This window comes from Zonotrichia albicollis, chromosome 2 (assembly GCF_047830755.1).
Source record: "Zonotrichia albicollis isolate bZonAlb1 chromosome 2, bZonAlb1.hap1, whole genome shotgun sequence".
Taxonomy (NCBI): Eukaryota; Metazoa; Chordata; class Aves; order Passeriformes; family Passerellidae; genus Zonotrichia; species Zonotrichia albicollis.
In genome coordinates, this window is record NC_133820.1 from 17364254 (window position 1) to 17388815 (window position 24562).

At 42.1% G+C, this 24562-nt stretch overlaps 1 protein-coding gene across 7 annotated transcripts in view; it reads left to right on the forward strand.

The window, feature by feature from the left end:
- AGPAT3 (1-acylglycerol-3-phosphate O-acyltransferase 3) overlaps positions 1 to 24562 on the forward strand; it is a 93298-nt gene that overhangs the window by 13588 nt on the left and 55148 nt on the right. The window contains exon 1 of one of the 7 annotated variants that reach the window (XM_074534492.1): positions 5179 to 5442. The exons of 4 other annotated variants lie outside the window; for them this stretch is intronic. The gene's annotated coding sequence lies outside the window, so the exon portion shown is untranslated. Of the gene's footprint in view, positions 1 to 5178; positions 5443 to 16736; positions 16811 to 24562 lie in introns of those variants that run through there. 2 more of the 7 variants (XM_074534488.1, XM_074534489.1) reach the window with 2 other exon arrangements.

Below are 24562 nucleotides of genomic sequence, written 5' to 3' on the forward strand. Positions count from 1 at the left end.
TCCCTCATCCTAAAACCCCTGGAAACACCGTCACACTGACCAGCATGTCACCTTGGCAGTGCTGAGCCCTCATCATCTGTGAATTAATAAAGCATCAAAAATGTGTGTATTTCTAATGTAAATGAGGCACAGCTTGGTTCCTGACCACAAGGAAATTCAGTTTTCCTGTTGCTGACTATGGGGCTTGTGCCTACAGAGAGCAGGTAGAACTAAGTTAAACTGAGCCTGCATTTAATAACTCAGTAGCTGTTGGGGGAATCTGTAATTTGCTGGTTTTCAAAATACCAGATGCTCTTCTGAGAGGGGAGCCCTGCTGTATTTCTACCCTAATTCTTCCAGGTCAACATTAAGTTGGGGTTCTATCCACTGGAAGCATTTTGGATGTTATTGTGAGGTAAATGAACCCTCCACCTTGGAAGTCAGTCTTTTGCAGATAATGTAGTGTTTGGAGTTCACAAATCTGGTGGAATTACAGCTATGAGAGAGGATATGAGCTTCAGAAAGCCAGTTACCTGCACTCCACATGTTTGCTCTGGATAGCCAGTGACTCCTCATTAGCTGTGTGCTTCTAAACCTCCAAATAGTTGTTACAGAAATTAAAATCTCCACTACACTGGTAAAGGTCCTCTCTGCAGGGGTGTCTGGCTGACAACAATAATATTTAACAAGTTCCAACAGCATCAAGAAGATACAATCTGATTACAAAGTGGGATTTTTTTTTCCGCACTGAGCTTTTTTGCTTGAAATTTTAACTTGCACGTCTTCTAGAGAGGGGTGGATCTTCTCAGACAGATGAAATTGTGCATCTCCAGCTTATCTTGGTATAATTTTCTCTTGTTCACCTCCTCCTCCTTCTCTTCCTTGCTTCATCCCACTTATTGTGGGTTTTGTCAGGGCCCTTTTTTAGGCATTTAGAGTCAGTTGCCAAATTGCAGTAACAAGCAGGTAAGTTTAATGCTGCACAGCTTGACAGATGCAGTATTTGTCCTAGCAATGCTTCATCTTTGTGGGCTTTTTGTCCTTCCAGTATACTCAGATCAGGTTTTCTTCAGGTTTTTTTCCTGTACTTCTGACCATTTTTTGGTACAAGTTGTGTGTGGGGGAAAAGATGAGGAGCATGAAGGGGGTGAAAATGGCCTTTATTCCTGGTTTTTCTTGGGTTTAACATTTATTTTGCTGTGGGGTGGGGGCTGCTGTTCTCTGCCAAGGCCATCTGTGGGCAGCCTGAATGTGGGAGGTCCACGTTTGGGCAGCCACTGCTGTTTTTCCAGCTGTGAACTAAAGGGTAGTCTGGATTGGAGGAGAAGAATGTGCCAGGGAGATGCTGTGGGGCCTGTGCAGCATCATCTGTTCAACCTGCTGCTTTCTGGGACTCCTGTTGCCTGTCTTGTCCTAAAATCCTGTGGCACATCTCTCTTGGCCTTGCCTCCTTGGGATCTGTCACATCTTGTATGTGCTGTTTGTCAAATTCTTTATTTTCTCCACGAGGAACTCGTGGAGTTCTTTCTGCTGCTTCTTCCCCCCTGTGTCCCGTCAGGGCTCTTGGTGCTGCTTTGTCAGAAGCCAAGAGGCTCTTACAGCCATTTAGGAGCTGCTGCCCATTTTTTAGGACGCATTATCTCTTCCTTTTTTTTTGGGAGTCCTAGTTTTCTGCCTCGGGTCTGGATGCAGTCCTAATTTATGTAGAAATCCTATCTTGAAACTTGTTCAGTTGTTAACTTACCACAGGCAGCTTTGCAGTTCCTGTGATGGAAGTGAGAGTTTCTGCATGTGGAGGGGGCTGTGCTAACCACTAAAGATTTTGGTTATGTTGGCCAGTTCCTGGCTGCTGCTTTTTTAGTTCTTTAATGAGAGGTTATTTTGGGAGGAAGAATGTAATCGGGTCAAAAATCAAATTTCAGTCAGGGCTGATTCATTTTGTATGGGCATGTTTTGGTTGCTGGGCACTGCTCACAATAGAAATCAGAAGGATTGGAGTGTTCAAGCTAATTTTTACTTGGTCTTTCCCATTGGTAGTGATTGGCTTTCCTGACATGGTTTCATTTAGACTTCAAAACACTAATTTCTGTTTTGTATTAAATGTACTTTTGACTAACAGAAATGTGTTGGGGAAAGTAATAAAGCCCAAAGGGGAACAAAACCATTTCCTCTTGGCATAGTGTTTTTTCTGTAGATCAGACATGGCCATATTTTGTTTTGACCTGTTTCATTGCTAGCATGAACTTGAAATTTCTTGCCACTGAGCAGAATAAACTTATAAAGCATTCAAGTAAATTAAGGCAGAGTATTTGGAGTTAGAAGATGTCACCTTTGTTCACCATATCATGGTGGTTCCCATTAGCCATCATTGTGGCCTTGGAGAGCAGGATGCCTCTGTGAGCTTAGAAAACACTTTCCAAAAGCATGAAGTGTGCATATCAGGTAGTTAATATCTGTAATGTCTGATATCTAAAACCTGCAGGGGATTTGAGTTTATAATGTATGCTTTCTCATATTGGAGCTTGATTGATTTTTTTTTTTAAGAGAGAGAGAAACTGCCATGATCTCTCACAAAGTAATAGAGGGAAATAGTGTTATAAATCCTTGATGTGTTGTGAAAGCCTAGACCTTTCCTGTTGCTACCTTTTACTTTCCTCCTGTGCAGATCAGGTTTTTATGATGTGTTCTTTCTCTCATGGTCACTATTCTCAAAAGTTTATTCAGACAGACTGATACCAGGCAAAATATTAAAAATATTTCCACTGAGACAGCAGCTTTTTTCCTGCACATTGAAATAATGTGTCCATCCACCAAATGAACTGTCTGGAAGGGAACAGGATGGAGGACCCAGGCTGGTTTAAACTGTTTTCTCTGCTTTAATTAATGTTGTAGAGGCTTGTGCCACAGCTTGTCTAGCTGAGCATCTCCCTTTAGGTAGTTTGGGGTATTTCTCCTGGCCTGGAGCCACCTCTCTCAAAGGGCACTGATTTCCCAATGGTCTAGTGTGGTATCTGCCAGTCCTGTGTGGATGTTGTGGGTGTGTGTTGGAAACATCTAAAAACGTCTCATGATGCTATGTTTAGAAACCCAGATCTCTTCCATAAATGTTGGTTAGAGGTTCAAGGAGTAACTTTTCTCTGCCCTTTAACCTGGAATCCTTTTCCTCCAACCTCAGCCATCTTTTCATCTCCCTGCCTTCCTGTGTGTGTTCAAAGCCAAATGCTTTAAGTTCCAATATGCAAATACACCCATGGGTCAGAGCATGAATTCAGTTTGAGATGATTTGACTATCTTGAAGATGTGATTTCATGGCTGTAAGACTCTAAAACCACTCTGAAATTAAAGTCTCTGAGTAATCTATAATAAAGGAACATTGCAAAATGCAGGTGCATAGCAGTAGGAGTGCTCTGCCTTGAAAGATAGATACTTATGGAACTGCCAGTGCTGTAAGCCTTAGTGTTTTCATTATTGTTGTGATCAAGTTTTTTATTATGCATTAAACAGTTTATAGGCAGCTGAGCAATGCCTGTACAGTGCTTGCTTACTGTTTCTGGCTTACTGTTTCTTCCCCTCTTTCTGGCCCCCAGTGTTATCCCCATTTCAGTGAAATATAATTCCTCTGCTATGATCAAGGCAGAAGGAATAAGGTAGTGATTGGTATGGTGAGATTTTTTTTCTCTCCCTCCTTTCCCATTGTCTTTTAACACAGTACTTCCAAACTAAACACTGTGTGATAGCTTTGTGGTAGCTCTGATGGTCTGAAGAAACAAAATAAAGCAACAGCAGTGATTAGCAGCTTTGGAAAAATATTTGTCCTGTGAAGAGAGAAGTCATTCCCTAGCAAAAATTACTTGCACCTCTGTGCTTTCCAGTCCTCTGTTATCCAGAGGATAACACTTAAAAAATGTTTAAGTCCTTTTGGTTTAAGATTCCTATGTGTCCTGAATAAAGTTGCTTTTTTATTTTTAATTTTATCACCATTCCTAAGGAGTTATTTGGACGTACAAAAGGGGCAAACTGTTGCAAACTGCCTTAGAGCAAAAAATGTGACAACCATCCTGAGCTGTGGAAAGAAAGATGAGTGTAGATAGTGGGAGAAACTGGGGTAAGGTTCAAGGAATCTCTGAATGTTGTTGTTGTTGTTTGAACACCTTTCAGATATTGAGGTGCTGCAGGTTACTTGGTCACTAAGACTCTGGTTTTGTTATGACTCCTTTTATATAGGTCTATATAGATTCAGTTGTTCTGTATTTTGAATATTTCCTATTTTTGAATACCCTTCTGGGAGGCAAGGCATAGAGTGGAAGGGGAGAAGTTGCAGGGTGGGCAGTTTACATATATATTCCTTTTCTCTTAGTTTTTTTCCTATGTCCAAGAGAAAGACAGGAGCAGAGTTGGCTGGTTTTAAGAATCAATTGCTAAGCAGAGCTTTAAACCTAGAAATTAGTAACTAGAAATGTTCCCTGCAGATCAGTAAATCATGCCCACCTCTCTAGTGACCAGCATTTAAAATGATGCTTCATCCAGGTTATTGCACTGCTGAAAGTAAACATTTCTTCCTTTGAAGTGCATCAAATGCTCACTGCAGTAGTGGTTAATCTGCCTGATTTCAGAAGGCTTTCTGCTTATTTTTACCTAATTTTCTTTGTCTAAAATTCACCCACTACTTTGAATATGGGTCAAAATATATTCTGTTTGCCAGTATCCACATTGAAAAAGAGTCTCACAGCAGTGTGTTGTAGAATTGTAATGGGTAAGTAATACTGTAGTTGGTGCTTTCTAAATATTTCAAATGATGTCTGAGGGTTGTAATGAAATGCTGCTCTGTGGTGTGACAAATCACTGGCAGCAGGGCTGGTAGAGCTTGCAGGGGTGGGTTTAGCTTGGGAAGGAGGTGACAGCTGAGCCTGCAGTGCTGTGGTCAGGGCTGGGCAGTGGGGCAGGACACGGGGCTGAAAAGCCAATTCTGGCCCTTGGCAAAATGCACTCGTGAGGAATCATAACCCTTCCTTGTGACCATTAAAAAAAAAAAAAAACCTGTCAGAGGTCCAGAGGGCAGCTGTGTGTTTGCTTTACCTGTGCCCTTTGGCCTGGTTGTGTGCCTTTTCCAAGGGGTATTTATATTTTAAGCAACATGAGATTGCAGCTGGGCCCGTGAAGGACGTGAGGGGTGGCTTACACGTGCTCAGAACTCACTGGCTGTTCCTCCCTGAGCCATCCCAGTAGTGCCTCCCTCATCCTCTGCCCTGCAGCTGGACACATCTGGAGGCAGCAGGGTGTGCAGGCAGCCACACCTAGTGCTGGGGGTACTCTGGGGGAATCCCTTGGTGAGAGATCCCTGGATTTAGGAGAGGGCATGAAGGTGGAGCTGGCCATCCCTCTGGGGCACTGAAGCTGCTCCTCTGGCTGTGCCTGAATTCCTGCTGTGGTTCCTCTCTCCTGGAGCAGCTTTCCCTGCATTAGGTAAGCCAGGGTTGGTTCAAAGAGATCTCTGCCACAGCAGCTCTGTGTTGGGAAGAATGGGGCAGCCTCGTTTCTCAGCTTGCTGGAAGTCGTTTGGGATTTGATATTTCAAGGTGATGATTGGGCTGGAGGGCAAAGGGAAGCTGGGAACTCGTTAAGGAAAAGCTGCAATCATAGAATCATAGAATGTCCAGGGGTTAGAAGGGATCTTGAAGATGATCTTGTTCCAGGTTGCTCCAAGCCCCATCCAACCTGGCTTTGAACACTTCCAGGGCATCCACAACCCCCCTGCTCCAGTGTCTGACCACCCTCACAGTAATGAATTTCTGCCTCATATCTGACCGAAATTTCTCCTCTTTCAGTTTGTACTGGTTACTCCTTGTCCTGTCAATTCCCCTACATGTCACCTCTGGAGTGTGTATGAGATCTTAATCTATTTACCACTGAATGTGCTGTACTTGGGATGCTCTGTCAGCATGGAATTCTGCCTTCCATGTGCCAGTAAATATTTTAACCTTTAGCTACTAATACTGTTTTACGGATTCCATATTCCTGAAACAGCAATTACTTTTTACGTTTCTCATCCACTTAGGAAAAGTTGTCTTTATTCATGTATTTCTGTTCCCTCTGAAGATAATACGGAGACATCTTGCTTCCTATATGGAAATAAATGAATGTGATGGATGCAGAGATGCACCTCTCTTCTTTTTAATTTCTTTGTGTAGGAAGTGGCTCTACTGTTCCATTTTAGAGTCTTGTGGCACCTGAAAAATGAGAATCAGGGAAAGGTTAACCCTATGCTTAGGCTGACAAGGAGGTGTGAAAAGAGGCTACTGATATGTGGATGCAGTTGAGTCTTTTTGGTGGAGCTTGAAGGCAATCAGTCTTACTGCAGGACCCAGATCTGTCAAACTTGAATGACAAGGCAAAATCTGATTTTTTGGGATTTGACTGTTCATTTACCTTTTTTTTCCCATTGCCTTTCTTTGTGTTTAGAAATTTTAGACGGAGAAAGGGAAAAAAATCCCAACTTGCTTATTTGGGTAGTGTTACTTTCCTATGGTCAAATGTTGTGATTTTTTTTCCCTTCGATTTTAAAACTTTAAAATCCATGCTGTGAAATGAATCTGGAAAGCAGTAGGTGGATTAAAAAGGAGTACACTTCAACACAAATAATGGAGCTCCCAGGAGCAGAGAGACTGGAAGCACAGAGAGAGAGGCACAGGCAAGAAGGAATAAATCTCTTTGACTGTGCTGCTGAATGCTCAGAAGTCTTTCTGCATGTGGTGTGAGTAAATTGCCAGCTGTCTCTAGTGCTCAGGAATAATTATTCCCTTCTCCTTGAGTCATTCTGGAGTAATTCAAGTCTATCTGTACATGAGCAGAGTTTTTTTCTGCTTTTTCTGATACCTCCAGAGTGAACAGTGCTTGGCACCGCTCTGTGCAGTGTGAGGCTCTCTGAGCTGATACAGGGCAGCATTGCACCAGCTGCAAAGAGACTCTGTAGGATTGATGGAAGGAAAACATGGTTTTGTTTTATATCTCTGCTTATTGCACGGGGTTTTGTCTCTTGTTGTGTTTTTTTTTTGTTTGTTTGTTTGTTTTTTTGGGTTTTTTTTTGTCTTGTGGGGTTGTTTTGCTCTTGTGTTTTGTTTTGGTTTTTTTTTTGTTTTTTTTGCGGTTTTTGTTTCAGTTTTTTATTATTATTTTTTTGTTTTATTTTGTTTTCCTCAGTGGGTGAAACATATAGGTGGAAGCAAAAGAGGATGTAGTAAAGCTGCCTGCTTTTACTTCCCTAAGACTTTCATCAGACTTATTTTCCCTAAGTTAGTTTTTGCCTATTTTTTGTGTATATATGATGCTGTGTGCATTTTCTGCATAAGACAGAGTATATTAATATTGTATATTATTATTAAATATCACTTTCTTACCTGAAAACAAGGAATGGTATACATACATAGTATGGATGAATCTTAATTTATTCAGGAACCAAAGTAAGCAAACTGTATCTGAAATCTACCATATTCAGATTGCACTTCACATGAATGGTGTCCTGCAGAGCTGAGTTAGAGAACAAGAAGCAGGGGCTTAAAAGGTATCACAGTATTTATAGTCAATTAGTTTATATCAGCTGCTGTAAGCTTTTATGCATTGTTTTTCCACTTGGAAATTTCTGGTTGTGTGTTTGGTTGGGTGTGATTTTTAGAGCAAAGACAGGAATAAACTTGGATCTGGTGAGGGAATTGATCCCTTTATCCAGCACCCTTTGGAAGTTGCCATCCCATGCCTGGCAGGGGTGAGAGGAGCCTGCTGTGCTGCCCTAAATAAACTTTCTTGCTGTGTTCAGGGAGGCTGATTGCTTTCATTGATAGAGCTGTAAACGAGACAAACCAGCTCTGTGCCTAATGAATCAGCCAGGATGTTTTGATCTGTCCTGTGCAGTTTTCCACCTGAGCAAATGTTGACTATAAAGACCTGAACCTACACCACTATGTGGCAAACCCTTTAAATTTGGTTGTTGTCCCTGGATCCTGTGGCTGTTGCTTAAAGAAGGCAGCAGAAAGAGCCTGGCAGGGCAGTCCCTTGCTTTTGTGTCCCTGCTCCTGGTGTCCCCTTTCCCTCTGCATAGATCACAATGCCTTCACACATCTGATCCCCCCCAGAGCTGCTGTCCAGGTAAAGTTTCGCTGCTTTCCCTTGTCGAGGAGCTTAAAAAAAGTAAATGAACAACAGCTGTATTGATCAAGAGAGGAATAAAGTGAGTTTAAAAAGAGCATCTGCTCCCATATTTTGCTTGGAACAGGGGATTTGTCACCCAGAAGAGTCAGGGTGAATATGTAGCATTTTTCTGGCTTATTGCCATGTGGGATTGTGTACTGACAGCTCAGCTCAATGCTGGTCACTGTGTTGCATGGCCAGCTGCACCCAGGCTCCCTGCCTCTGGTACAGGAAATTTTGTGCTTGGAAAAGCCATCCTTGAAATACTCAGTGATCTGAGAGAAAAAGCAAATAAAGTTGTCATTTTTTTCCTCATGGCTCCTGCTTGCCCTGCTCCAGCCCCAGAACTGTTTCTTGCACAGAATTGTTTTCTCTTTTTCCATTTATTTTCTCCCACACTTCTTCTACTAAAAGAAATCCACTTACTGCATACATTTAGTTTATCTTTTTAGGCTACTTTTACTCATTCTTCCTCATTATCAGTATGCTTTCTTTGTTTCCCTCTGTATCTTTCTCTGTGCTTTCTCTTACTTTTTTTTCCTTCCCCTTTTTCATTCCCTTATCCCTTTGCAAAGCCACCCCTTGGCTTCTCAAGTCACAAGCCAAAATTAGAGGGTGTAGAAATTATCCCAGGTATGAACCCATGTCTCATAAATCTGTGTGCAAACTGTAATTTCTCTCCAAGGAAAGCTTCCAAACTTGATTAAAAAAATTATTGGTTACAAAGACTATCCTCGCCCTTGGGAATTTGTTCCAGGGGATGCTGGGCTTTGCTGAAGTATGTGGCTTGTGACTTTGTTTTTTAGTTTCATCCAGCATCTTTGTTCACTCCTGTTGCTTTTCCTGCCTCTCTGATGGAGTTTTCTTTATCTGCTCTTTTTCCCCTTGCTCAAGAACTGCCCTAAAACTTCATGTGCATGTTTTCCTCTTCACCATTTCTTCAGAACCTAATTTTTATGCCTTTTGGGTAGAGTTACTGACTGATTTAAAAGCCATTGAGTGAATAGTAGAAGACTGTTAGTATGGTTCTGCTCTTCAGGCTGACTTTGGAGGAAGCAATCTCAAGTCCTGACTCTCACCAGGCTCAGGAATTTGCTGTGTATGCAGAGCCCTCCCTGAGTTTTCAGTGGCTCAGCATTTGGAATTTTAAAAGAATCTGCTGCTTTGCTTTCCCAGGTTCCTGTCAAGGCTTTTGTGGGGGAAAGTGGAAAAAAACTCATGAAAAAAACAGCAGGACTCCTTCACTGGGCTCTGTATTTTTACAGTCCTGATAGGCAGTGTCACAGTTGTATTTGTATTACAACAGTAAGGCCCTGTTTGCTTTAAGCCCTGTGTTTTGCAGGACTGGAAATAAGTCCTTGAGGCTGTTGGTTTCTCAGTTCATGAAGGTGGTGCTGGAAGATATTTGAGGAGAACAAGTGGGTTTTTACCACCCTTCAGTCTGACAGTCAGACCAAGGCTTTTCTGTGGAAAACTGGAGCTTGCCTTGGAAAGGTCAAATATGTGTTCAAGTAACAGTGTGCAAGAACAGAAAACCCTTTCAGAGCAGGTGTCCAGAGATGCAACAGAAGTTATCTGCTTGTCTCTTATTGTACCTGTCACCAGAGAAATCTGGTGAATGATTCTCCAGTTTCCAGCAGGAGAAATAAGTCACAGTGAACAATAAGAGGCCCATGGGGAGTGCCCAAGGCATCGTCTTTCACACAGACTGAAAGCTCTTTTCTTCTGTGCAGGAAAAGAACAAATAAGGAAAACGTTAGTCTGCTACTGATTGGACACATGTGAAGCATTAGGAAAAATTAAAAGGTCGAGTTACTTGCAGTTCTCTGAAGTTAGATCCTTATCTCTGTGCTGACAGAATTGAGAGAAGGTTTTTTTTTTTTACTTCCAAGAAAAAGGAGAGGACCAGTCAGTCTGGCACAGGAATATAAACCCACTTCTGTTCCTCAGAGTATAAAAATTGCTTGGTGGAACAGATTGAGTTGTGTGAAGATCCCTTGGAGCACATGTACATTTGCAGTTGTAATTTTCTGTTACGTGCTTCATAGAATCATCAATAGCATCATGGAATGGGAGGGATTGGAAGGGAACCTTGAAGATCATCTCATCCCCACACCCCTGCCATGAGCAAGGACACCTTCCACTAGACCAGGTTGCTCAGGGCCCCATCCAGCCTAGCCTTGAACACTTCCAGGAATGGTTTCTGCCTTCACATGGAGAGGAGGAAATTGAGGTGCTGATTCTGCATCCCTCATCTGTAGAAGCCTCTCCTGGAGATGTTTTTGCCTATGGAAGTGAGCATGTATAGGGTACAGAGGCCCTACCTGGTGCTTCCTACTCTTTATTCTGAGAATTTTTAAGGGTTTTATAAAATAATTTTATAGAAAAGACTTGAAGTTCATTTTGCATTTAACCTTATGAACGATTAATGAGTGAAGTTAACAGGACAGACTTAAAGCCAGTGGACCTCAAGGTGCTCTAAAAACTATCCTCAATCTTGTACAGGTTTCAAGAAATACAGATGTGTGCATGTGACAAGCTCATCACTGTTGGGTGCACAAAACTGCAGTCCTTTCAAGGCTAGAATCATGGATATGTTTCCCTTGATATTTGCCATGTGTTACAGAATATTTCTGTCTTGTTATTACTTGCATGTGCAGTACCAAGAGCCCTGGGTTTTGCTGTGCCAGCACTTTAGAGCTGGAACGCCTGTGAATTTCCTAAGGGAATGTGCTTGTTCCTTTCATGCTGGAGGATGTGCTCGGCTGGGGATGAGGATTTTGGCCAAGAACACTGCACCAAAATGCTCCCCACATGATGGGCTGCTTCTGCATCCAATTCAGCAGCTGTTTCCTTGTATTGCTGCCTTCTGCAGTGCTGTCCTCTGCCAATTCTCCCTTTTCTCCCTAAGGAGAATGCACACTGGAGAGCTGATTCATCAGCCCAGTGAAGAGTTGTGCTCAAATTAGTCCTTTCCCCAGGCTTCAGAGTATTGCCCAGACATGAACAGGAATGGATGGCACTAGGTATGAGTGTACAGCTCTGGTGAGGATTTATCCTGTGTGTTTCTGAGGCTCCTGTTATCCCATTTGGAAGTAGAACTGTTTCTGTCCCCTTCTGCTTAGTCTGTTCCCTACCCTGACCTTTTTTATTCTTTTCATCCCTCTCCCCCCAGTTTGGTTGTTCTCTGTTGTCCAACCCCTGTAAGAGAAGTGAACTGCCTGATAAAGAGATTTATTCCTTTTGTTCTGCAGCTGGTTCTTCTCTAACTGAGGAGCCAACACTGAGGATTTACATCTAGGTGATGATAGTGTGAGTGCATGAGAGATCTGCTTTCTCTCAGATTTCAGTGGCTTAGTGCTTCTGGCTGGAGAATAGGCCAGCATCTATTATATACAGAGCTGTATATAATAGCTGTATAATAACAGGAGCAGAGAAAGCAAAGAAACAGAACAAGGAATTACTGAAAAATTCTTTCAGTCTGTAATATATTCATAAAGATTTGGGATTTCCTACACACACTTGAGTTAAAATATTGCTCCTCACGTTGCTCATGTCAGGATGAGCCTGGATGTAAGGAAACTTTGCCTCTCTCCTTTGATATCTCCTTTCTGTAGGTTCTGGGTACTCCTCCAGAATAGAGGGTCAGGATAGGAGACATCTTCAGAGCATGTCTGAAGCAGTGGGTGTTGGTGATCCTTCATGGCAAGCTGTGGAAGGGAGATGTTTGGAAAGCAGTGGTTCAATGAAGCACTTGGTGGTGTTACTTGCTGCAGTACTCTGGGACACAAGAAGACAACTCTATTAAAAAAAAAAGTAAAAAAATTATTGTGAGGATTGGCCCCTTGTTATCCACCCTGCTTAGACCCTATTAGGGTACCCCCTGCCTTGTTTTTGACCAAATTTGGCCTTCTGGCCTTTCTTGTAGCAGCACTGGTCACGCTTAAGAGCAGAACTTTGGGAAGCAGTGGCTGCCCTGCCTGGCAGGGTGCGTGCCAGAGTGGGGTCCTGCCCTTGCCTTGAGCTCCTCTTGTGCTTGTGAATCAGCTCAGAGCCCACTGAAGAAGAAAAAGGGTTCTGCAGCAATTCAGCAATGTGCCCTGAGCCCATGGGATTCATGTCCTGAGAGGCTGGTTAATGCCAGCTCTGGGTGTGATAACCTCTGGGTGTTTGAATGTCGTGCTTAGAGAAGGAAGGGGGGAAAACACACCCCTGTGAAATGTTCAGACTCAGGATATTGCTCAAACTGGATATCAAAGGACTGTGTGGTGTGCTTTGCTGTCTTTATCAGTAGCTCAAACAGACATGCTAATCCCTGTTTTTTCTAGTAGCTGTGGGGATTATAACCACAGTGAGAAAGGTACATATTGTAAAGAAGATTGAAAAAAAAATTGAAAATTTACCTGTCCAGCTGAAGAAAAAAAAAGGGTTTATAAATCACTTCTCCTACAGGGGTTGGATAACAGAGAACAGCCAAACTGGGGGGACAGGGATAAAAAGAACACAAAAGGTCAGGGTAGGGAACAGACTAAGCAGATCTGCAGCTGCCTGCAAAAGGGGACAGAAACAGTTCTACTTCCAAATGGGATAACAGGACCCTCAGAAACACACAGGATAAATTTTATCTTTTTTTTTTTTGTTATAAAATTTAATAAATTTTATGTATGTCTTTATAAAGACATACAAACCCCCAAGCAACAGAACTATACTGTAGTATGGCATGTAATTCTCATAATGATTTTTAGCAGAAGTCCTCTCCTCCCCTCAATGCCAATGCTAGGCTTTAGCTGGGATTTTGGAGCTGTTCTCTGGGGGTTTTTCTCCACACAGGAGAGGATCCCTTTGCTGGGGAAGTTGAGTGGCTATATCTGCTTTGATCCCATGTGCAGTATGGGCAGGTCAGGAGAGCAGATTCCAGTTTTACTTTCCTTATCTTCTTCATGTTCTTTACATTTGAGGTATCCTCTTCCCTTGACTGCCCATCCTTCCTGTGCCTGTGCTGCAGAGCTCTCTGGAGGAAACCTGTCCCCTGGATCTCTGCTCCAGGAAGTGCCAAATTATCCTCTTCCCTGTTTCACAGGCATGAAGCTACAGTGTCATTTCCCTGACAGTAGTGGCTGTGTAGGCTTCTTGTGGGAACAAACTTTATTTCTCCTCCTGCTCCCTTGAGTGACCTATGGAACCTGCTGTCTGAATTTTCACTTGATTATTGAGATTAGGGTGGTGTCAGGGGGTGTTTTTCACCATCAGCTCTCCAGAAGCTCACCACTAGACCAAGGTCTCACCTTTCTGCATGTGCTGTTGTTTGGGGAGGACAGAAAAGGAGCTTTTTCTCAAGTTTTGCAGCTGCTTTTTTTCTTGCCCAGCGACAAAGCTTGATCCAGCTGGATGGCATTCCTCTCAATGTGTGAAGTGATAAGGAGCAGGCACAGAGTTTTGCTGTGAGAAGAGGCACAGTCAAAGCCTTCTTCCACCCTGTGGTGTCCTTGAATGGATCTTAGTAGCTCAGGCCTTGCTGCCACCTGTGGAGTCTCATGAACCTCAGTCCCTAGAAGCTGTAAGCTGATGTGGGGTAGGTGTAGTTATGGCCAAGGTTAGCAAGGATGTCTTCCAGACCTTTTACCTCCATGTAGGAGGAGTTTTCAACAAGGTAACCTGGGCCTCTGCCTTCTGTGGATCCCAGGCAGGGTGAGCAGTATTGATTCCAGTCTGGGGCCTTGACCAGCACCGCTATCACATAAACAATGGGCGCAGTTCTTTGCTAGTCCTGCTGGCCATGGAAAGATATTTCCAGCCCATGGAAAGGAATTTCCAGGCCAGGACCTCATGTCTTGCCTGACAGAATGGCACCTTCTGCCTGGTTTGGCCTGCACAAAAGGCTGGATGCAAATATCTACAAGGCCCTGGGAGTCACAGATGGCTGCTGTGGACAGTGAGGAGGTCATTTCAGCCTCACACATCTGTTCCTCAAAGGTGGAATCCCCAGCATGGATCTCAATCTAAGACAGCTGTCACAAAGGAAAACCATTGTGATCAGTGTCTTGGAATGGACATAGTGGAACAGGGGAACAAAACTTTGTGCCATGACTTAGTGTGTGAGCACTGATGAATAAAAAGCAAGAGGTGGATCATGAATCTACTTAACCTGCCCTCCCCTGTTTTCATGCCTGTGCCTGCACATGTGTGTGCACACACACCTTTTGTCCCTTTTGATTATCCTATACAGCAATTTTGCTGGGCCTCCAACCCTTTGGGTCTTCCTCATTTCCAGGTTTGTGCCTCCTGTCCCCATCCTTGAGGAGCCCTCAAGGGGAGTGGGCTTCAGGGCATTGAGGCACTGCACTTAGAGTGGTGTCTGCTTTGCTGGGCTGGGGAAAGGAAGGCAAATTTAGCAAAACCTCCTTTAGCTGTTGCCATCTCAAGGGAAGGAGCTGCTGAGGGAAGGCAGTGGTGCCTAGAGATTTTAGGACTAGGATAACCATTATATATATAATATATAGAATATATATTATGTATTTTATTATATATTATATGCATATTATATTATATTATATGCATATTATATTACATTACATTATATTATAGTATAGTATATGATATGATATATGATATGATATTATATTGGATTACCATTTTATATATATATAATGGTTATCCTGATATATATATATATATATATATATATATATATATATATATATATATATATATATATATATATATATATATATAATACAACAAACCACCCAGGTGTCCCATATCCCAAGTGTGCCTATGGGGGATTTAGGCTAGGCTTATTTGGAAGGCAGTATAAACCAACAGACCATGCTTCTGTGCTCAGCTTTGCCTTGGGAAAGGACATTTTGAAGCAGAATGATACAAAATAAAGCTGAAAATAGTGGTGGTGTTCAGCAATGATGAGGAAAATGACAGAAGGCAGGGCAAATATTGAGGAAAGAACAGTGGCACAAAAGGCTGGATGGAGGAGCCTCAGCAGAAGGCAAAGAAGATCACAAAGGATTGAGAGCTGCAGAAATGGTGGTTAACATCAAATATAAAAGTGCAAGGGAGCTGCTTAGCCCTCTGTTTAGCTACTGCCTTTGATACTGGCTGTGTCTGGGACTTGGATTTTTTCTTACTGGACTTCCCTTGCTGTTTTTTCCACCTTCTCATAGCAGGGGCAGGTGCCAGAGGTCATGTTGCAGTCTTAATTCCTGTGAAAGAAGTTATTTTTGTCCCTTGTGTGCTCGTGGCTGGTCCAGGGAGTGACCCCATCAGTTTTTTGTGTCCTTGGGAGCTTTGTGTTTGTGGCCTGTGTTGAGGAACCAGCTCAGATGGGAGGGTGTTTGCTCAGAGGAGCACATCAGGGAGCTGAGCAGGATGTGTGAACTGCAATTACAAATGGATTATACCTGGCTGTGTGTTGGCTTTTCAGTGCACAGGTTGTATGTGATCAGTTTGACATCCAAATACTAAAAAAATCCACAGAACAGCCAAGTTTGGGTGTTAAGTAATAGAGGAAAAGCGAAGATTGCCAAGAGGCAAACCCCATTTCATTCACAGTGCAGGTTTCTGAACAAACTTCTCTTGACATGCTTATTCTGGAATTTAATCCATTTTGAAAAAGGGGTTATCTCATTCTCAAAAGATAGACAAACAGCCTCAGAATTTTCATGTGAACTAAATAGCTTTTAATCTAGGAACTAAGAATAAATCAGATGTGTTCCTTCTGCCACAGGTGAACTTTCTTTAAGCAAAACTAACTTCATTTTGCTTAGTGTATGTTGTATAGCATTTGTTTTTAATAATCAGGTGTTGTGTATGTAGTGTAGTATTTGTTTTTAATAATCAGAGGATAAAAAGCATCTGATTTCTCACTAAGGTTTTGCATGCTTCTTCTTTCTTGCTTTGGGGTACTTTATAGCGATAAAGAAACTTTTTTTTGTTAGTAGAGGAGGAGCAACAGTAAGAGAATTGCCTCTTTTGGTGAATTTTATGTTGCTATGGCAGGAGGATCCTTGAATTCAAACTAGATATTTTCTTGTCTTCAGTTTTCTGCAGAAGGCTAAAATGAAATCACAGCTGCACGGGAAACATTTTAATCAGTGGGAAAAATATTTCACAACAAGATCGAGTTAGGTGGGTTTGCTCAGTTAAAAAGTTTCAGAGCAGCTTGTTTTTAAATTAACCTGGAGTCATTCTGGCTTCCATAGTGCAACAGTTACTTAGTGCAAGGTCTTTGTAGACAAATATACAAAGGTCAGTGTGAGATTGAGGTAATTAGGGCATGTATGTTTTTAACTTCCAATGTGGATTATTTTTTGAAGATCCACACTTTTACCTTGTGGAAAATCTGTGACTTGGGTGATTTGTACTACATGAAGGTAGCAATAACCTGCCACTGACCAAACCTATTTATGTGATATCGTCTGATATTTATTTGTGTGCTGAGCGTGATTTCATACTCTGGAGTCACTCAACCACCTGGGATCAGAGAGCTGTCAGTGTGTAGGTAATGCCAGCTGGTAAAATACTTAAAGGGCGCAGGTGAGTGATGGGACATGTCTGTCTTATAGGTAGGGAGTACCTGGAAGGAAAACAGATTTCTTCAAGGTCAGAGGAGAGAGAGGTTTCAAGTTAACACACAGAGGTGTGTATTGTCTTTATCCCATCCCAACTCCTGCTGTTTCAATGGGTGTGTTGAGAGATGTAGCATAATGCAAAATTCTAAAATAGCTGTGGCTAGATAATAGCTGTCTTTCCAGAGCAGCAAATTTAAATTCTGTTAGCTTCAAAATGCAAGTTTTCTTCCCAGTTCTGCTAATGTGAGTCCCTGTCTTAAACTATTTTCTTCTTACTGCAACTAGCAGAAGCTTCCTTGACACAGTTCTGCTTTTCCTGTTCATTTGACATATCACTTCCCACACAAATAAGCCACACCACACCTTTGATTAACTGTATCTTGTCCTTGAAAATAAATCTTCAGATAATTTGCATCAGATCAGAGGCACAAGATTATTGGGGTAAATATGTTGGAGGTAGAGGGCCAGGAGTCTTCAGGGAAAGAAGGTAAAAGCTAGAAGGGAAGAGGATAAGAAATTAAGTAGTCTTTTATAGTTTGAATATTTGTATGAGCTGAGCTGTTGCTGTTCCTGCTAACTTAAGGGTTTATTAAAGTTTGGTGTGTCCTGGAGTTTGGGGTTGTGGTTTGTGTTGTTTTTAACAGGTGACTCACAAGGTGTCTTGAGGGGTTTTTGGGGGGGGTCAGACAATTAGAAATACTTAAAAATGGCAGTTTTTAAGGTTGAGTCTGAAGAGTGGCATCTAATCAGAATGACAGATTATATTGAAGAGTTTGCTTTTTTTATGTGGATGGGTTGGTTTGGTTTTTGGGTTTGGGTTGTTTTAAGCACTTCTTTGGAACTGAGGAAAGATTGTTCTGTGTTCTGTGTGCACCCTTAATCTTGTGTGGCTGAATGCGTGGTGTGATGCACTTGTTGCAGTGCTCAGTAGCCAGGAGTAATAAAGCAGACTTCCCAGGAGAGTGTATTTTATGGCAGTGCTTCATCAGAGATTGTGCTTCTTTTAGAAAGACATAAAGGAATAAATATAGAACAACTCAGGTGCTAAAAATAACCACTTGCTTTGACGTCTACTTTTTATTTTTTTTTCCTTTACAAGAGACCTTTTGGATATTTAGCAAGATGCATCATATCTGCTCAGAATCCTTTTGGCTCTAGTGATGTCTTGAGGGACAGACAAGTCAGATGATCTTAGAAAATAGCTTATCTTGGTTTGATTGAGGAGTGCAGTGTGGCAATAGAGCAGGTGCTGAGGAAGAGACTTGATGTGGGTAATGGAATGAGAAGTTGGTTTAATTACTGCAGCTGTGGAAGCTGGGCGTTTATGATCTCAAAGATTAGAAGACTGCTCAGCTCTTGTGTTTATGGGGAAAAAAAAGGATACTAAATACCCCAGTCAAACCCTGAGATATGTAATGGATCTCACTGGAAAGATGGTCCCTTGGTAGGAAAGCTGCTTTCCCTGAATGGCTTCAGCTACAGCCTGGGATATAGTAATTCTGGCATCCTTTTAACTGTGAGATGAGGGAAAGAATAATCTTCCACAAGGTTTCTAATCCTAGAAGCTGAGATTTTCGTAGCAGGAGGATGACTTGAAATGGATTTTCAAGTCATTCTCAATTTTCAGATGAACTGTGGACATGATTCCTTGCACATACCTGGCCACTCGATTCTGTTCCAAATAGGGAACTTTGTGATCTGTAGAGTGAGAGTGAGCTGGTGAATCAGTTAACACTTGTAAATCAGTTTAAGATTAGATTATTACTTCAGTGCCCTTTGAAATGTAGGAATTCAGTGCCAGGCCCCTTTATTTACAAACTGTGCAGACATTTCAGGATGCACAAACCCTGAGGTCAGCCCAGGCTCCCCCCACACCCTGGTGCTGTCAGGGGTGGGTGCTGTGCTGCAGGGGGGATGAGGGCTCAGGCCTTTTGGGCATCTCACAGCTTGTGCAGCATCACACAGATGCTGGTTTATGATGCTTGGAGCAGCCCATTCCTGCAGCCCATTCCAGGGCCACAATCTGTTCATCCAAACCCTTCCTCCATGGCTGAGCTGGGGCGTCCCAGCTCCCACATCCCTGTGCCTGCACAGGGGCGTTGCTGTGGCTGCTTCCCCTTTGAACTTGAGAACAGGGCAGATGTAAAGTGCAGTTTAGACATAAAAATAGCCAGCACCTGCTTCAGTCAGGCTGGGACCTGTGCCAGCCCTGGCTGGCCAGGCAGAGGGATCTGGTGAGGATTTCTCTGCCTCTCACAGGTGGAGCAGTGTGGCCATAGGAGGAGTGTGGCCAAACCCTTGGCAGAGCTGCTCCCTGGGCTCTGCAAGATTAATAAAACTCCCATGCTGTGTCACCCTTTGATCACAGGTATTTTTGTCTCCTCAGCCACATGCTCTTCTTTGTTTCTTCCCGCCCCCCCCCCCCCCCCCGCCCCCCCCCGCTTTTAACCAAATTTACTCTCTCATTGTGTTTGACCAAGGAAGGGCAGTGTAAAGAGAATGCTTCCTCCTAGGAATGAATTACTTTGTTATTTTAGATTGCAAGCCTCATCAGGTTTCTGGAAATCTATTATTTATGTATATTTCTGGTTAATTAAAAATGCTATTAAGATGGTATTAAAAAACTTTCCTTGTGTAAACAAGGGGAAAAAGATGGTTTAAAACTCCAGTGTACAGAAGATGAGCTAGGCCTTCTCCACCTCCACTCTTAGCTCTGTTGAAGATTGTATTTTGAATTTTTTATCATTATAATTATAATGATAAAAAATATAATATAATGAGCCTGAAGAGATGATGCATTCAAAATTATCATCTCATTCACTATGAAATTATTTCACCCATAAGAAAGAATAATATTATTTTTCTCGGGATAGAGGTGTATTAAATTGTGTTTTCCTTGTTTTGTCCTGGAATGAGATATGAAATCAAATGCAGCTTGTTTCACTGTTGCCTCTTCAGATCTTACCTGCAGCAGTTCAGAATGTTAAAGTTTTCTTTAAAATTCTTTAAATTTTAAACCTTTAAAATTCCTTTTTACCTTCTTAGTGCAGAATACTAAGGACAGGGAGCAACCTTCATTAGTTGAAGTGCTTTATAATAGATTTTATATCTAAAGTGCACTTCATTAAAGTTCTTAACTAGATTGCCATTCTAGAGCCTTTTAATTCCACTCCAACTTGAATTAGGAATAGTGAATAAACAAATATTGGTAGTTAGTTCAGTCTAACCAGGGGGAGTACAGTAAATCCTGAAGAGGAGGAAGAGGATCTCTGAGCTTCACACAGGTTTGTGCCCAGTGAGTGTCCCCTGGATGATTTTGGAGCCTTGCAGATCCAAAGCTGGTAAAGGAAAAAGATTTCTGCCAAAGATTCCCTGCAGTTCTCAAATCCCATGAGGCAGCTCCTTCCTGTCACCTTTGTCTGGGAGTTCCTAAGGAAATGATTAATTTGGAGTAACTGCAAAGTCGGCTTGTGGAAGATCAGAGCATGAAAGTTAATGATCAATTGCTTCTTGTTACTGGGTAATTATGAAGAATTGTATTTAGGATTTTTTTTTCCCCTGACTGAAGTCCACTTAAAGACCTACAGCTCTAAGAGTGACCTATAAATCTATTGCACACCAAAGAAAACATCGCAGCATTAAAGAAAAGCTGATGCAGCACCAGGGGTCAATTCAGGGACCCTCAGCCCCAGGGTTTGAGGGAGGGCACAAAATGAAGGTGGCAGAGACCCCTGCAGTGAAAGGGATGTGCTGGTGAGCCAGAGGAAATGACGAGGAAGGATGGAAGCCAGAGGAAGGATGTTTGCAACAGATATTTTTTGTTTATTTGTTATTTAGAGGAAAAGTGAAAGAGGAGGAGAAATTAGTAAGTTAAGCTTGTCCCTTACTCTGCAGATCATTCCTGTGTCTGTGTCCCACACTCAGGTCTCTCTCAGTAATATTTCAATGCTGATTACACCACCTTTCCTTGTTTCTGTGGAAGGCTGTGCTTTGCATAGCTCTGTGTTCTGCTATTGCCATAAACATTTTCTATAATGGGCTTATTCTAGGCAAAAGAGTATTCCAGTATTTAAAAGAAAAAAGCAAATCTTAGGATTACTCTGAAAGTGACAGACTTACAGTATATATTGCAATAAGGAAAAAAAAAGTGTACAATTAGTGGTCATTTAAAAAAATAATTTAGGTCCTTTCTCAGAGCCTGCTTCTTCCCAGAAGTCAATTTAGGCAACACTTACGGCTGAGCTTGCATCAACATTCAAGATTTATTCACTATATAAATTGCATTAATAAACCCATCTAAACCCCCAAGCATTCCCAAACACAAGGAAATGCAGAAACCTTGGCCAAGCCTCCTCAAATTCCCCTCTTACACTTACTCTCTTATGCTGTTTGTCATGGAGGCCTTTAATCAGGGAAAAACTTCAGAGCTGGCCAGGCTGCAAGAAATTGTGCAAGGCTGTAAGAATTTACTCCTGGGACTAAACCTGTGTGGGCTGAAACTGGGATTAATTTCCCAGGACAGGGCACACTTCACTTGGCTCAAAGGTGTTCTGCCATGGTTGCTTAGGGCAGCTGTGTGTTTCCCAGCTTCATTTGCACATGGCCATGGTTTCCTGTCCTGTATTTGAGATTGTCTCCCATTTGAAGCTCAGAGGGAGATGAAATTTTCTAGTGCTCTACTGAGTTAACCTGCCCAGGATTTACCCTGATTCTGGGCTCTAGCAACAGCAGAATTACAGCCTCTTTCAGCAAGAATAATTCAGCTTCTCCAAGTTGGACCAGAGTTGCATCAAACCCGCAATGACCTCAGGCATCACCTTCTCCAGGTGTTGCCAACCACTGCAGAGAGGACCATGTGCAGCTGCCTCACCCCTGCAGCTCACAGCTGGAAAATTACAGAGCAGTTTGCCTGAAAAAAATGAATGATTATGAGAACCCTCCTTCATCAGGGGGTTAAAGTGGCACTCAGTGCTGTGGGTTGGAGCAGCTGAGGTGGGTGCTGTGGAGCAGAGATCCTGGCAGAAGGCTGGGATGGACAAGAGAGGGCAGTAATGTTTTAGGCTGCCACAGCTGAACCTGCTCCAGGATGTTTATCCATCAGAGCCCTGGTTTCACGTGGGTAGGGACAGAGTTGGATGGAACAGGTGCTGCTGGAGCTCAGGTTCTCCTGATGAGTGAACACAGAACTTTGTGGAATTATGAGGTCACAGATACATTCACCCATTTCATTCTTGCTTGTCTTGTCTTTGGGAGAAGCTCAAAACTGAAGGATTTTGTTGAAAGTTGCAGTGGAAAATGAATAGCTCTGTTTGCTGAAGAAGTCTAATTTCCATCTTGGAAAGGAGAGAATTTGTCTGTCATTGGTCCATCCAGGTCAGTAGTCTGGCTTATAATGGATTTCCCTGCTGAAGGATTTGTAGTCAACACAGTGGCTGGTATTTGCTCTGTCACTTCTGTGTCATTCAATATTCCAGTTCTCTTTTCTCCCTACTTACACCATCTATGACAGCTGTGGCAAGAAGGTTCACAGGTCAGTTTTGGATTATGAAGGGGGAAACCACTTCTGATTGTTTGTTGTACACGCATCATAACTTACTGACATCCTCTCTGGCTTTCCTGCTGTGAGTGAAGACTCTTTTTTCTGAAAGCACCTTTAAATCAATCATTTCCAGTTATCTTTGGGGCAGTGTTTTGTTTTTAGAGGCTCTCTTTCTGAGAGGTCATGGCCATAGTTGTAGGATGGTAGGAGGAAGGAATTTCTTGAAGTCATTCTGTCAGTGATGGATGATTCCATAAGACATTGAAAGAGGGGCATGCCATGAAATCAGCTTTGCTATCTAGGGAGAAATTCAGCTTGTGATTAAAAATACATTGTCATTTCTCCCCCTTTTCCCTCTGACATTAGTCCATCCATATCAGGTCATTATATAGAAGATGGCCTTTGGAGAGGGAACCAAGCTGTGGAACCAGGGATTTAAAGATATTAATGCTTCCTATAGTGAGGAAGAAAGCTGACCAGAAAATACTTTCAGAAGTTTTAATAAATTATTTAAGAATAAGGAAAGAAGGGGTGGAGGAAATAAAAGGGAATGAAATGTTCTCCTTGTGAGATGATGCTGAAGATGGAGTTGTGAATGGCCACTTTAGAGTCTTGTAGGCCTTGGTTGTTGGAGCACTGAGAATATTTTCAAAGCTGTGGTATCACAGAGTAGCTAATGGAAACATGGGTTTGAAGGTTCTAATGGAAACATGGGTTTGAAGGTTATATTGAATTCAGTACAAGGTACTGTGCAAGAAAGAAACTGTGTGTTTAAGTGCATGCACATTTATATTTAATTGCAGGACTTTTGAAATGGAAAAATACTTGTGAGTGTATGCTTGAATGTGAGTCTCATCCTCAATGTACTGCCTAAATCTGTTTGTTCCATTTTAGAAGACATCAGAAAAGCAATTTGATACAGCTTGCAGTGTCCAGTACGTGATGTTTTATATATATATATATCTCAATACATTTTTTTTCCAAGTGACAAAGGTGAGGATCTCAAGTGGGAAGAGCTTCTCTCTCATTGTTTGGGGCTCAGGTACCTCTTAGCCAGCAGCAGTACAATAAACAGTGCCAGATCAAAGCCTGCTTTCAGATCCTGTTCTCTTGCATAACACTGCTGTGCTTCAGTCTTGAACCAGAAATTATTCTGTTACCAGTTGCACTCTTTAATTTTGGGAACTTTGACCTCGGTTTTATCAGTTTAACTAAAATGTCTGCATGAGAGTTGCTGTACACAGGCAGTGAAAAAGGCAAAGATCCTTTTGATAGCCCATGGAGGAAGTTTTCAAGAATTGCTTCAGGACCAGAGAATATTCCAAGGAGCAGCTCAACTTGTGTTCCATTGGTTTTAGGGATCCCTTTGTTGTGGGATAATGGGAGGCAGGATGAGATATTGCTCCTTACTTGCTGAGCTTTTTTAATTAACACTTTTTATTGCCATAGTTGCATGTGTGGATTTTAATGAAAACAAAGTGACTTATGTTGTTATTTTAAATGTAACAGTATTTGTTGTATAGGTATGCAGAAATGGTATGGTAATTTTTTATACTTTACTTCCCCCCAGCCCTGTAATTCACAGTAACACCTTCCCCACCAGCACTGACAGCTGAACCATCTGATTTTGGTGATATTTTCATAGACCCTTTGATTATTTAGATGGAGCAACTACAGAACCAGTCAGAGCTAAAGAAAGCTCATAATTTGTCATAATAGGGTTTCCTCAAGCATGTAGGTTTATTGTCCCCAAAAACTTCTCTCAGAGATTTGCTGTTCTCAGGGATTCAAGCCTGAACTTATTCTTGACCAGCTGTTTGCTCTGATTTCAGCAGCCTTTTTTGCCTGAAGTGGTTTATTTCCCTTCCTAGTGGTTGTCTTTACTGCCTTATGACGAGCAATTGTATTCCAAATCCTGTGACTCCATTCTTCATGGCCATGGTGCCTGTGGTGTTAACACCTCAATGCACCCTCATGTTCAGATTGCTTCCCAGCTGCCAAAATTACTCTTTTTTTGTATGCAAGCCATTAACCAGTTAAAAATGAACCAGAAGATTGATTGTCAGGGTTTGTCTTTTCATCATTTACTTCCAAGAAGCCTTTTCATAGAAGATTTTTCTTTCTGTGCTGTCAGGCACATCTCTTTTGGGCAGAATCTGTACTGCTGTCACAATTCCTCTGTCTCCAAATTTACACTTTTAATGTGAAAAGTGTGTTTGTTGAATATCCAGATAGCTGAGACTTACTTGTATTTATTTTAAACACATTCCCAATAACCAAC